Source organism: Schistocerca piceifrons, chromosome 2, assembly GCF_021461385.2.
Source record: "Schistocerca piceifrons isolate TAMUIC-IGC-003096 chromosome 2, iqSchPice1.1, whole genome shotgun sequence".
Classification (NCBI taxonomy): domain Eukaryota; kingdom Metazoa; phylum Arthropoda; class Insecta; order Orthoptera; family Acrididae; genus Schistocerca; species Schistocerca piceifrons.
In genome coordinates, this window is record NC_060139.1 from 652696197 (window position 1) to 652710341 (window position 14145).

General features: G+C 41.3%; 1 protein-coding gene across 1 annotated transcript in view; it reads right to left on the reverse strand.

Annotated features, from left to right (window-relative positions):
- Positions 1-14145, reverse strand: part of LOC124775701 (kinesin-like protein KIF19) — a 471390-nt gene that overhangs the window by 44773 nt on the left and 412472 nt on the right. The window lies entirely within an intron of this gene.

Consider the following 14145-nt stretch of genomic DNA (forward strand, 5'->3'; position numbering starts at 1 on the left):
GAGGAACTAGTTGAGTTTTTGGGGTTTATTGTGAAGTCAGAGGAGCAAGTTAATTTTTCCCAGCTATCAAGGAAAACTATTTTCTAGTTACTATAACCATTATGTCAAGGGTCCTTGGCAGTTATAACTGGGGAGGGTCTTGCCAGAAGGAGGTACATAAAGGAGTTGGCTGCATGCATACTAAGAGAGCGTCTATTGGTCAAAGTCAAAAGTGACCATGGTAATGGATATTTATATGGTGCTCAAGATACTAAAGAAAGTTTGGCTAAGTATGTCTGGGAGGTGTGTACAACTGCTGCAGCCATTGATTTGGTAGTCCCAGAGAAGAAAATTGTTGGCACTATCCTGCAAGCCATTAAGCTGGAAGATTGGTCTAGAGTTTTGTTTGCAGAGCACCCAAGGACTTATCAAAATTTGATGATCTTGTCATGCCTGCAGAAGGAGTTAAGCAAGCAGATCAGAGGAGAGGAGGAGACAGGGCATGGTTTTAACACACATGGACCTCAATCCAGAGGTTGCCTCTTTTAGTAAAAAATGCACTATTAGAGGAAATTGCTATCATTGTGGCCAGCCTGGCCATCTTGCCTGACAGTGCCGGACTAATGTTAAACGTGCTCTGGACAGCTGACACCAGAGGAGCAGATGACAGGGGACTTTCTCTGTCATATCTACTCACTGTAAGGCATTGAAAGCTGTAGCTGCTAATCCTCTTCCCTTCTTGAGTACTTACGTTAACAATGAACCCTTGTGTGCCTTGCTTGATTTAGGTAGTAGTGTTTCCTTGATGAGCCACTGGTGCTACATTAGCTATCGCCACTTTGTAAGCCTCCAGAATTGTGTTCAGTTGGTGTTTCTTGCAGAGCATCAATGGTGAAGCCCTTCCTGTATTGAGGCGTAAAAGGTGTTTTGTCATGTTGGTGGTGTTCTTCACCAAGGATGTGAATTTGTTGTGATTTTGTTGATAAGACAGTCCTTGTGTTGAGTTATGCATTTAAGAGTTTCTACCTAGGTTTCTCTCTGGAGGTGGAGTTTCCTAAGCGTAACAATGCTGGGCAAGTGACACTGTATAGCAATCATAGTTGTGTGAGCAAGGAATGGGATTTTGATATGGGTCATTTGGAACCTGGGCTCCCCTTAAGCTGTTGTGTAACTTCCTTGAGTTTCTAACCAACAATCTGGGCATTACCAACCATAGACAGTATAAGATTTTGCTGTCTAAACAGATTCCAATCTCCTAATGGGGACCTGTAAAGTGTTGCTAATATCAGCACTACATTATGTAGCTATAGTTTGCATGCACAAACTTCAAAGTTCTGATTGACACAAAATTTGTTTACTTCTTCAGTTTTGTATTTATACCCTTGTTTTGTGTAAATGGCAGCTCCTCCTTTATCTGTGCTAGATCTGCAAATCTAAGATGCTAAATTATACCCATTTAGACTGGCACTTTCCATCCCCACAGTTACATGGTGTTCAGACAGACAAAGTATATCAATCTCATTCTTATTTGTGATCATCTAACTGCACTAAGAGCTCATCTACTTTTTTCCCTGATATTTTGATGAAGTAAATCGATACTGCCCTTAGCTTTATAACTGTTTACTGTACATGAAGATACTTTTATTCCATTTTTCTTGATTATTGTCTGCCTGGACTTTGTCTTTAACCTAAAAAACCTGTCTATCTGGTCCCATTAACCACAGGGATCATGTTCAGCACTTGTGTTTGGTTTTGGAAGTTTGAAGGCATCTGGCTTCACTGTGAAGGCAACTAAAGTCACTCTATTTCAAAGGGAGATTTTCTTTCTTGGACATTTGGCTTTGGTTGGCGGTGTTAGAATAGACCAGTTGAGGACCCAGACCATTTATAGCTTTCATCCTCCCAAAACTGAGAAAGCAGTGGTGCAGTTCATAGGGATGATCAACAATTTCCAGCAATTCATACCCCAGTTCACTGAATTAGTGGGTCCTCTGAGTCTTTAGTGCAAGAAAGGAGAGCCCTTTGTTTGGGTGGACAGTCAGCAAGCTGCATTTGACTCTCTTAAGGTTGCCCTAAGTAACACTCCCATTTTGGCCATACCTGATTGTAATTTGTCCTTTGCTGTTCATACAGATGTCTCCAACCCTGTGTTGGCTGCTGTTCTTCAGAAGCAAGAAGTTGAGCAAAGGCCATTGGCTTATGTTTCCCAATGTTTACAGCCATAAGAGAGATAATGTTCTACTTAAGCATTGGAGGTGCTTGCTATTCTTTTCACTCTTGAGAGATTTAAATACTATTTGGAACATTAAGGGTTTATGCTAGAGACCAATAATCGGGCTCTCAGTTGGGTTCTGGCTCATCTTCATACTTGACACATTGCGTGACGGGCGGTGAGGATATGAAGCTTTAAGTTCAATGTGCACCATGTAAAATGGTGGGATAACAAGGTAGTCGATGCCCTGAGTCACATGTTTGAGAAGCAATAAGAAAGAGAATGCTCTCTAAGAATCACTGAGCTGGTGGAGTAGCAGGTTAATTTTATTCTTACTAATATTGCTGTATTCTTCAGTGATTTGATTGGACATCAGGAGGAGGATCCCAATCTGGGGTGTATCAGGGGACACTGAGCATCTGGCTAGTCAGTCCTCAGGTATGAGTTCAGGAGAAAGATCTGATGTTGTAATGCGGGTCATGGTCATCTGGTGAAAATCTGCATCTGGCCATGTTGATCCCAGTGGTGCTGAAGCACCATCATAGTTCAGTGGCAGGAGGCCATGTAGTTCTTTATAAAACTATCCATAAACTCTAAGAATCCCTTACATGGCCTACATATTATCAAGATGTAAGGATGATGGTTGCTCAATGTCAGAACTTCCAGATGGCCAAACCAAATACTAGAGCTGAGATGCCCATGGAATGCCTCCTTATCAATGACATCAGTCCTCTGCCTCAAACCCAAGGTGGGTATCAATATATTTTTGTCATCGTTGATGGGTTTGCCAAATTTAGGTGGTTGTCGTACAGTAGGGATGTATGGATGCATAGCGCATTACCCCTCTGAGTACAATTTTTCCTTAATTTGCGCTCTTCCCCAGAGTTTTAGCTAGGGATAATGCTCCTGTTTGTACTTGAAGGGATTTTCATAACTTTTGTTTCCACTTTGTGGTTAAACATGTCACCACTGTGCGCTATTATCCCCAGGCATCCTTTGTGGAACAGTCAATCATAATTTGAAATTTTTGCTTATTGCCTTCCACTCTGAGGCTCAAACTGGTTGCAAATGTACCTTGCTGTGGTTAAATTTTGTCTTTAATACCATTAGGCATGAAATCTATCAGACTACTCCCATTGTTTCCAGAATGAGATTTTCACTCTGCAGTGGAGTGTGTGCTGATATGAAACTTCCTGGCAGATTAAAACTGTGTGCCGGACCGAGACGCAAACTCGGGACCTTTGCCTTTCATGGGCAAGTGCTCTACCATTTGAGCTACCCAAGTACGACTCACGTCCCATCCTCACAGCTTTACTTCTGCCAGCACCTCATCTCCTACCTTCCAAACTTTACAGAAGCTCTCCTGCGAGCCTTGCAGATCTAGCACTTTTGAAAGAAATGATATTGTGGAGACATGGCTTAGCCACAGCCTGGGGGATGTTTCCAGAATGAGATTTTCACTCTGCAGCAGAGTGTGTGCCTGATATGAAACTTCCTGGCAGATTAAAACTGTGTGCCGGACCGAGACGCGAACCTGGAACCTTTGTCTTTCATGCGCAAGTGCTCTACCATTTGAGCTACCCAAGTACGACTCACGTCCCATCCTCACAGCTTTACTTCTGCCAGCACCTCATCTCCTACCTTCCAAACTTTACAGAAGCTCTCCTGCGAGCCTTGCAGATCTAGCACTTTTGAAAGAAATGATATTGTGGAGACATGGCTTAGCCACAGCCTGGGGGATGTTTCCAGAATGAGATTTTCACTCTGCAGCAGAGTGTGTGCCTGATATGAAACTTCCTGGAAGATTAAAACTGTGTGCCGGACCGAGACGCGAACCTGGAACCTTTGTCTTTCATGCGCAAGTGCTCTACCATCTGAGCTACCCAAGCACGACTCATGCCCCATCCTCACAGCTTTACTTCTGCCAGTACCTCATCTCCTACCTTCCAAACGTTATAGAAGCTCTCCTGTGAGCCTTGCAGAACTAGCAGTCCTGAAAGAAATGATATTGTGGAGACATGGCTTAGCCACAGCCTGGGGGATGTTTCCAGAATGAGATTTCCACTCTGCAGTGGAGTGTGCACCCAATATGAAACTTCCTGCCAGATTAAAACTGCGTACCGGACCGAGACTCGAACTTGGGACCTTTGCCTTTCACGGGCAAGTGCTCTACCATCTGATCTACCCAAGCATGACTCACTCCCATTGTGCTTATGATATCATATCTCCTTAATTCTTGCTTGGTCAACCTGTGGTGCATACAAGATCTGTTGCCCAACAACCTGATTGCCAAGTATATCAAGGATGTCTGGTGAAGGGCAAAGGCTAATATGTGATGTGCCCATAGCAGGGAAGTGGTGCAGCACAACATGAGGTGACGTCTGGATAACATTCAAGTCAGGGATGTAGTCTTTGTCAAAAATGTTAGGAGTAGGGATTCATGTGATAAGGTTCCTAGAAAGTTGTCTCCCCATTTTTTGGGATCCTATAGAGTGCTGGAAGTGCTGGAAGTTCCCAATCCAGACACACTCAGGGTCAAAGTGGAGGACAATGGAGATGACCTCATGGTCCATCTGAGTCAAGTCAAATAAGGTCAGAAATAGACAAAGGTTTGTAAATCCTCAACTGGGGTTTCAGTTTTGGGAGAGTGGAGATTGAGCCCTACCATCTCTACAGTATTCAGTATTCCAAATGGGGATGCATTTCTGAGGACAAGTTTTCATCCTGTTGGCTATGGAGGACATGAGATGGCTAAAGTTATTCCTGCTGTGTCAGTCCATGGTTGTGGCACCTTGGTTAAGATGGAAGCATTGTGCCTGAGAACTATGGTGAGGTACCTTACTGCCATTGAGTGAATTTCAGGACAATGTGACATTCGCAAAGTGTTCCTTTCTATTGTCTTCTCCTGTGTGTCACCATCTGCTTGTGTGGCTTAAGCATCTTCAGGGTGGGCCAATTGCTTGGTATTTGAGTTACTGTCTGCTAATATGGTTGAAGTTCATATGCCAACCATGTGCATCCATTCAAATCTTGTTGATTTTCCATCCTGTGTGGCAGCCCCTTGCTATCATAACACTATGGGGCCTTGGTTTGAATGTGATACTTTGGTGTTTGTTCAGAAAAATAGCTTTCTCTCTCTCTCTCTCTCTCTCTCTCTCTCTTTGTCCTTTTTTTTCCTGCAGGGCTTGGTTTCTACCCCTTTATTGGTAAGTGGATGAGTAATTATGCACTTAGCAATATTGTGTTCTGTTTAATGATTAAGGAGTTAAAGATCAGTTATGATTTAATTATTTGTTGAACTGGAAGATCCTTTTCCATACCAGATAATACTAGCAGTTACTAGCACCTTTCACAGAATTATCTCAATTTATCTGAGAGGGTGTAGATCTGATTTACATTAACTACCCAGGTTCAGTCAGTTGGATTCTGAGGACAATAAAAAAAGACTGATTGTCTTTCCTCCTCACCCCATCTGGAAAGTCTCCCCTGATCTGGAGTTTCAAGTGACTTTTCCAAAGTTACCCCATTTCACACACCTTGCCAGTATTTCTCCCTCATTGCTTTTCCTTCCACTTTGTTGCTTCTGCCAGAAGAAGGAGCCTCTGGCTCTGATAGATTCCACATTTATTTAATCTATATATGTGTTTGCTCCTGCTGCCACTTAGTGAGTAAATTTTTGTATCTATTCCTCTATATTATATTTTCAAAAATTGATTATTTTTGTTGATATATTTTACTCTTTATGGATGCAGAATTATTTATTCTGCTACTGCAGTTTTGGCATTCCACCAATATCAAGCATAAAGATTTGATGTCAGCCAGTGGAATAGTACAGTTTTATTTTCTTCCTGGTCTGGCCTAACTGGGTGTAACAATTTGTTGGGTTATGCAGAAAATATGGCTTGCTGTAGATGTAGCTCAAATGTGGGTATTAAATATTCTGCTGCATCATATTATTTTATGACAGGCTAATTACAGTATTGTAATTGATAAGAATATCATTGCAACATACCATGTTTCCTACATTATCTTTCTGATACTGGATGGATGTAAGTTTGTAAAGGTGTTCTGTAGCATCGCTGATATACCAAAAATTTAAATACGCATGAATGATGTATGTTGGCATCCTTGCTGTTAGTGCTGTATCTTAATGACCTGGCAGAAAGTAATAATGATAATCCCAGACTTTTTGCAGAGAATACTAATCCCAGACTTTTTGCAGAGAATGCTAATCCCAGACTTTTTTTAGATGATGCTGTTATCTCCAATGTAGCAGGGCTAGGGCCAACAGTATGAAAAAGCTGAACAAATATCAGGGCAGACGTAGATAATTTTTTAAAGTGGTGCAAAGACGGAATCCCTGTCAGATTCTATACTGAATTTGAGGGTAAGTTAGCCCCTATTCTAACAATAATCTATGGTAGATCCCTAAAACAAAAAATTGTGCCCAGTTCTTGGAAAAAAGCTCAGGTCACATATGTCTACAAGAATGGTAGTAGAAGCAATCCAAAAAACTACCATCCAATATCCTTGACACCAATTTGTTGTAGAATCTTAGAACATTTTCAGAGCTCAAACAAAATGAAGTATCTTGGAAGAGAATGACCTCCTCAATACCAACCAGCATGGATTCCGCTAATATCTGTCATGTGAAACCCAACTTGTACTTCCCTCATATAATGTATTGAAGCTTTGGATCTAGGCAGTCAGGTAGGTGCGGTACTTCTCAACTCCAAAAAGTATTTGACTCAGTACCACATCTACGCTTATTGTCACAAATTAATGGAAGGAAACATTCCACGTGGGAAAAATTATATATAAATACAAAGATGAGGTGACTTACCGAACAAAAACGCTGGCAGGTCGATAGACACACAAACAAACACAAACATACACACAAAATTCAAGCTTTCGCAACAAATTGTTGCCTCATCAGGAAAGAGGGAAGGAGAGGGGAAGACGAAAGGAAGTGGGTTTTAAGGAGAGGGTAAGGAGTCATTCCAATCCCGGGAGCGGAAAGACTTACCTTAGGGGGAAAAAAGGACAGGTATACACTCGCACACACGCACATATCCATCCACACATACAGACACAAGCAGACATATTTAAAGACCTTTCGTCTTCCCCTCTCCTTCCCTCTTTCCTGATGAGGCAACAATTTGTTGCGAAAGCTTGAATTTTGTGTGTATGTTTGTGTTTGTTTGTGTGTCTATCGACCTGCCAGCGTTTTTGTTCGGTAAGTCACCTCATCTTTGTATTTATATATTGTCACAAATTCAATCATGTGGGGTATCAAGTGAAATTTGTGACTGGATTGAGGAGTTTTTGGTAGGGAGGGCACACCATGTTGTCTTGGATGAAGAGTTATCATCATATGTAGGAAGTTTGTTGGGAGCCTTGCTGTTTGTATTGTATATTAATGAGCTTGCAGGCACTATCAATAGCAAAATCAGACTTTTGCAGATGATGCAGTTATCTATAATGAAGTACTATCTGAAACAAGCTGCATAAATATTCAGTCAGATTTTGAAAAGATGCAAAGATTGACAACTTGCTTTAAACATTCAGAAATGTAAAATTTTGTACTTCACAAAATGAAAAACGTAGTATCCTATAACTATAATATCAATGAGTCACTGGTGAAATTGGGTGGAACCCTCTATAAGGATGTGAAATAGAATGATCACATTGTTGTGGCTAAAGCAGGTGGCAGACTTCAGTTTGTTCATAGAATACTGGAGAAGTGCAGTCAATCTGCAGAGGAGATTGCTTACAAACCACTGTTGCTCTAGAATATTGCTCAAGTGTGTGGCATCCGTACTGGATAGGACTATCAGGGGATGTGGAACATATACAGAAAAGGACAGCACAAATGGTCACAGGCTTGTTTAATCTATGGAAGAGTACCACAGAGACACTGAAGAACTGAACTGGAAGACTCTTCAAAATAGATGTAAACTGCGCTGAGCGAGTCTATTAACAAATTTTTTAAGAACCAGATTTAAATGGTGATTCCAGGAATATACTATACTCCCCTATGTATTGCTCAAATAAGGAATCATGATGAGAAGATTAGAATAATTACTGCATGCACAGAGGCATTCAAACAATCATTCTTCTCATGCTCCATACATGAATGGAACAGAAAGAATGGTGAAATGGGGTAAATCCTCTGCCGTGCACCTCATGTTGGTTTGCAGTGTATAAATGTAGATGCAGACAACTTGCTTTAAATGTATGACATACCAGGGTGCAACAATTTGTTGGGATAATGGGATATAACATGGAATGATGATACAGTCTCAGCCATAGGTAAAGTAGTTGGCAGACTTCAGTTCCTTGATAGGATACTGGGGAGGTGCAGTTAGTCTACACAGAATACTGCTTGCAAATGATTTATGTACATCTTAGAATATTGCTCGTGTATGTGGGACCAATATCTAAAAGTGTATTGTCTATGTACAGAGAAGTGCAGCACAAATTGTGCGAAACAAGCACTGTATCATTTGAGAGATATAGAGGCGAGTGTGTGTGCCTAGACTTGCCACAGTTCACTGCTATTAGTGCCATGTCATCATAACATGCCCATGCATAGCATACAAAGTATTGCACCTTAACCTGGGAGTGGAATCAAAAATTAAAATAGTTTTTCCTAACTTTGATGATATACGCTTCAGTAAATTAATGTTAAAATTGTTAAATCTCAGGATGATCACATGAACATTGCTCTAAGAAAAAAATAAGTGGTCCTAAAAATGCAATTAGAAAGCAAAAAATTGCTCAGAAAGTGCAAATGTATGTCACAATCAACTGTTACAAGTCTCAACCTGATCAGAGCAATATTTTGGTCAAAATCGGCATTTTTATGAAAATTTGAAGGTGCTAAATATTAGACACAGAAAGATGTAAATTTCTATATAGCTTCAATATAATAGAGGGAAACATTCCATGTGAGAAAAAATTATCAAAAAACAAATATGATGTGACTTACCAAACGAAAGTGCTGGCAGATCGAAAGACACACAAACAAACACAAACATACACACAAAATTCAAGTTTTCGCAACAAACTGTTGCCTCATCAGGAAAGAGGGAAGGAGAGGGAAAGATGAAAGGATGTGGGTTTTAAGGGAGAGGGTAAGGAGTCATTCCAATCCCGGGAGCGGAAAGACTTACCTTAGGGGGAAAAAAGGACGGGTATACACTCGCACACACACACACATATCCATCCACACATATACAGACACAAGCAGACATATTTAAAGACAAAGAGTTTGGGCAGAGATGTCAGTCGAGGCGAAAGTGCAGAGGCAAAGATGTTGTTTGTTGTTGAATGACAGGTGAGGTATGAGTGGCGGCAACTTGAAATTAGCAGAGATTGAGGCCTGGTGGGTAACGGGAAGAGAGGATATACTGAAGAGCAAGTTCCCATCTCCGGAGTTCGGATAGGTTGGTGTTGGTGGGAAGTATCCAGATAACCCAGACGGTGTAACACTGTGCCAAGATGTGCTGGCCGTGCACCAAGGCATGTTTAGCCACAGGGTGATCCTCATTACCAACAAACACTGTCTGCCTGTGTCCATTCATGTGAATGGACAGTTTGTTGCTGGTCATTCCCACATAGAATGCATTACAGTGTAGGTAGGTCAGTTGGTAAATCACGTGGGTGCTTTCACACGTGGCTCTGCCTTTGATCGTGTACACCTTCCGGGTTACAGGACTGGAGTAGGTGGTGGTGGGAGGGTGCATGGGACAGGTTTTACACCGGGGGCAGTTACAAGGATAGGAGCCAGAGGGTAGGGAAGGTGGTTTGGGGATTTCATAGGGATGAACTAACAGGTTACGAAGGTTAGGTGGACGGCAGAAAGACACTCTTGGTGGAGTGGGGAGGATTTCATGAAGGATGGATCTCATTTCAGGGCAGGATTTGAGGAAGTCGTATCCCTGCTGGAGAGCCACATTCAGAGTCTGGTCCAGTCCCGGAAAGTATCCTGTCACAAATGGGGCACTTTTGTGGTTCTTCTGTGGGAGGTTCTGGGTTTGAGGGGATGAGGAAGTGGCTCTGGTTATTTGCTTCTGTACCAGGTCGGGAGGGTAGTTATGGGATGTGAAAGCTGATGTCAGGTTGTTGGTGTAATGGTTCAGGGATTCCAGACTGGAGCAGATTTGTTTGCCACGAAGACCTAGGCTGTAGGGAAGGGACCGTTTGATGTGGAATGGGCGGCAGCTGTCATAATGCAGGTACTGTTGCTTGTTGGTGGGTTTGATGTGGACGGACGTGTGAAGCTGGCCATTGGACAGATGGAGGTCAACGTCAAGGAAAGTGGCGTGGGATTTGGAGTAGGGCCAGGTGAATCTGAAGGAACCAAAGGAGTTGAGGTTGGAAAACGGTCCCTTCCCTACAGCCTAGGTCTTCGTGGCAAACGAATCTGCTCCAGTCCAGAATCCCTGAACCATTACACCAACAACCTGACAACAGCTTTCGCATCCCGTAACTACCCTCCCGACCTGGTACAGAAGCAAATAACCAGAGCCACTTCCTCATCCCCTCAAACCCAGAACCTCCCACAGAAGAACCACAAAAGTGCCCCATTTGTGACAGGATACTTTCCGGGACTGGACCAGACTCTGAATGTGGCTCTCCAGCAGGGATACGACTTCCTCAAATCCTGCCCTGAAATGAGATCCATCCTTCATGAAATCCTCCCCACTCCACCAAGAGTGTCTTTCCACTGTCCACCTAACCTTCGTAACCTGTTAGTTCATCCCTATGAAATCCCCAAACCACCTTCCCTACCCTCTGGCTCCTATCCTTGTAACTGCCCCCGGTGTAAAACCTGTCCCATGCACCCTCCCACCACCACCTACTCCAGTCCTGTAACCCGGAAGGTGTACACGATCAAAGGCAGAGCCACGTGTGAAAGCACCCACGTGATTTACCAACTGACCTACCTACACTGTGATGCATTCTATGTGGGAATGACCAGCAACAAACTGTCCATTCACATGAATGGACACAGGCAGACAGTGTTTGTTGGTAATGAGGATCACCCTGTGGCTAAACATGCCTTGGTGCACGGCCAGCACATCTTGGCACAGTGTTACACCGTCTGGGTTATCTGGATACTTCCCACCAACACCAACCTATCCGAACTCCGGAGATGGGAACTTGCTCTTCAATATATCCTCTCTTCCCTTTACCCACCGGGCCTCAATCTCCGCTAATTTCAAGTTGCCGCCACTCATACCTCACCTGTCATTCAACAACAAACAACATCTTTGCCTCTGCACTTTCGCCTCGACTGACATCTCTGCCCAAACTCTTTGTCTTTAAATATGTCTGCTTGTGTCTGTATATGTGTGGATGGATATGTGTGTGTGTGCGTGTGTATACCCGTCCTCTTTTCCCCCTAAGGTAAGTCTTTCCGCTCCCGGGATTGGAATGACTCCTTACCCTCTCCCTTAAAACCCACATCCTTTTATCTTTCCCTCTCCTTCCCTCTTTCCTGATGAGGCAACAGTTTGTTGCGAAAACTTGAATTTTGTGTGTATGTTTGTGTTTGTTTGTGTGTCTTTCGACCTGCCAGCACTTTCGTTTGGTAAGTTACATCATCTTTGTTTTTTGATAAATCTATATAGCTTCAGTTTGATATAAAAACATTAACTATGTGACTCCACTGAGTTACCTCTAATTGTTTTCAAATAATTCACTAAAAACTATATTTGGAACAAGAACACCCTTATTCACAATAGATTAAGTATCTTTTGTATTAATGACTGAAAGTTCTAATTACAGCACTTGATTACATTGATTAAATAATAAAACTATAGCAAGTTTGAAGGCTTTAATGTAAATAATAATCAATACAAAGACCTTAAAGAAATAGTTCAGATGTCATGTTATACTGTTGATTCTGTTCTAAAATTCTAGCTGGCAAAGTTTAAATGCAGTCAAGCTGAAACTTTTCCAATGTCTAAAGCCAACTTAACTTCTTTCATATAAAGGTTATGCAAGTTGTGAATTTATACACAACAAAGTTATTAAATGATACATATCTGAGGAAGCAGCTATTTAAATGCTGCTACCTGTCATAGATTGACTGACTGCAGGTCAGATGTTCTGTTTGGCCATCTGCTGCTCCCATATGTAAATGCAGCCAGAGAGGCAGTTGAGAGACACTTCAACCCAAGCCATCAAAATGTTAATGTCAGTCAAATGTCGGGTTATGCTGTTTCTTGAATGATGTCACAGCCAGGCAGCTACCACACTCATTGTCATTAAAAGTAGGAAGTGAACTTTGCAAGGACTATACACTGTCCTGGGTCAATTAGATTTCAAAGAAGTAACTGTTTGTCTGCTGCCTGAATTGTTGACAAAACCATGTGGCAAGTGGTGAGAATATTTTCCATTTTTGTGGCAAGCAATTAACTTTGATGATTACAAGTCAGGATGATAGACTTGGAACTTTTCATAGAGGACACCTCTGAACTGCTACTAGTGCTGTTTATGATAGGGACATTATTATTATTATTATTATTATTATTATCATAATCATCATCATGAATGTTATTACATCTGTGTCTGTGAACTTTTTATGAATGTGTTAATCAGTTAAAACTCAAATCTTTTATTTATAATCATAGTTCCTGATACTGTTGTAGAAATAGCTAGCTGGAACATTTTCTTTCAGTGAGCACAAGGAGAATATGGACTTTCAGACTGGAAATTATGGTCAGTATGTTCTCCATCAGTTTCTGGCTGACCGCAGAAATAGTTTTCAGACTCTTGTAAAAACAGCAAAGAAGAGGATATGTTACTATTCAACCTGCTGGTCCACAAATTGGTTATGGAATGATTTGGCCAGAACAGAGCATCACAGAAATGCTGAAAAACCGAAATTGGTGGAGGCTTGAAGATAGGCATCAGCTATCCTGTTAAACCCTGTTTACATACTGCAAGAACCAGTACTCCACAAAAAAACTAAGGATACAGAATATGCTTCATTCCCTTACATATTCCTCTCTTAAGGTAGACAATGACAATATTAGATTGATCACAGCATTACAAGTGCACTATAGTGGCCATTCTTTCCATGCTCCCTATTTGCGGGAGAGCGTCAAACTTTAACATGTGGTCCAAAGGTAATTATTGTCTGCTATGAACTTCAAAGTGATTTGCAGAGTACATGTATTGATGCTGATGTAGCTTAGAGGTGGATAATAAATAAGTTCTATGGCAGTTCAATATCTTTTTGTGAGTGGCAAGAAGGATTTTTTTAAGGAACTTTCTCATTTAAGAAAATGGAAAAGTTGCTGGAAACCCTGTTGGCAAATATGTCTTAGTTGTTTGAGATCAGGGTGTTGGTGCATGATACAGAGGTGCTTGTGGCCATTTAGAATATGAATGTAGAATAATAGAAGAATGGGATGATACAGCATAGCAAATATGTTGGCGATATCAAGAGGGTTGGAACAGTGATTAATGCTTTACACATATTCAGGAGAAGTGTGATTCAGACCTTTTTTCATCCATCCTGATTTTAGTTTTCCAAGGTATTCAGAAACCACTTTAAGAAAATGCTGCAAAGTTTCTTTTAATTACCTACTTAATTCTCTTATACTCTATGTCCTGTAAATACCATCATGAAGGGGGACCTTAAGAGTCATGGAATAAATTGAGGTATATATTAGAGTGCAAAGCAACTGCTTTAATGATGAAAATTAACTATAATTAAATTGCTATAAAATGATTGTGTGTACTCAGGCTAAATTTAACATAATGAAATTAACAGAAATGGGACTACCTCAAAAAATTCTATGGCTGACAAATCAGTTATATTAAATAACTGCTTTTCATCTACTACTGAACTGGTGGGATATTGGAAAAGTGCCATCAGGCTACACAGGAGAATACATACAAAAACATTGATGTTTGTTATAGAATAACAGTTATCT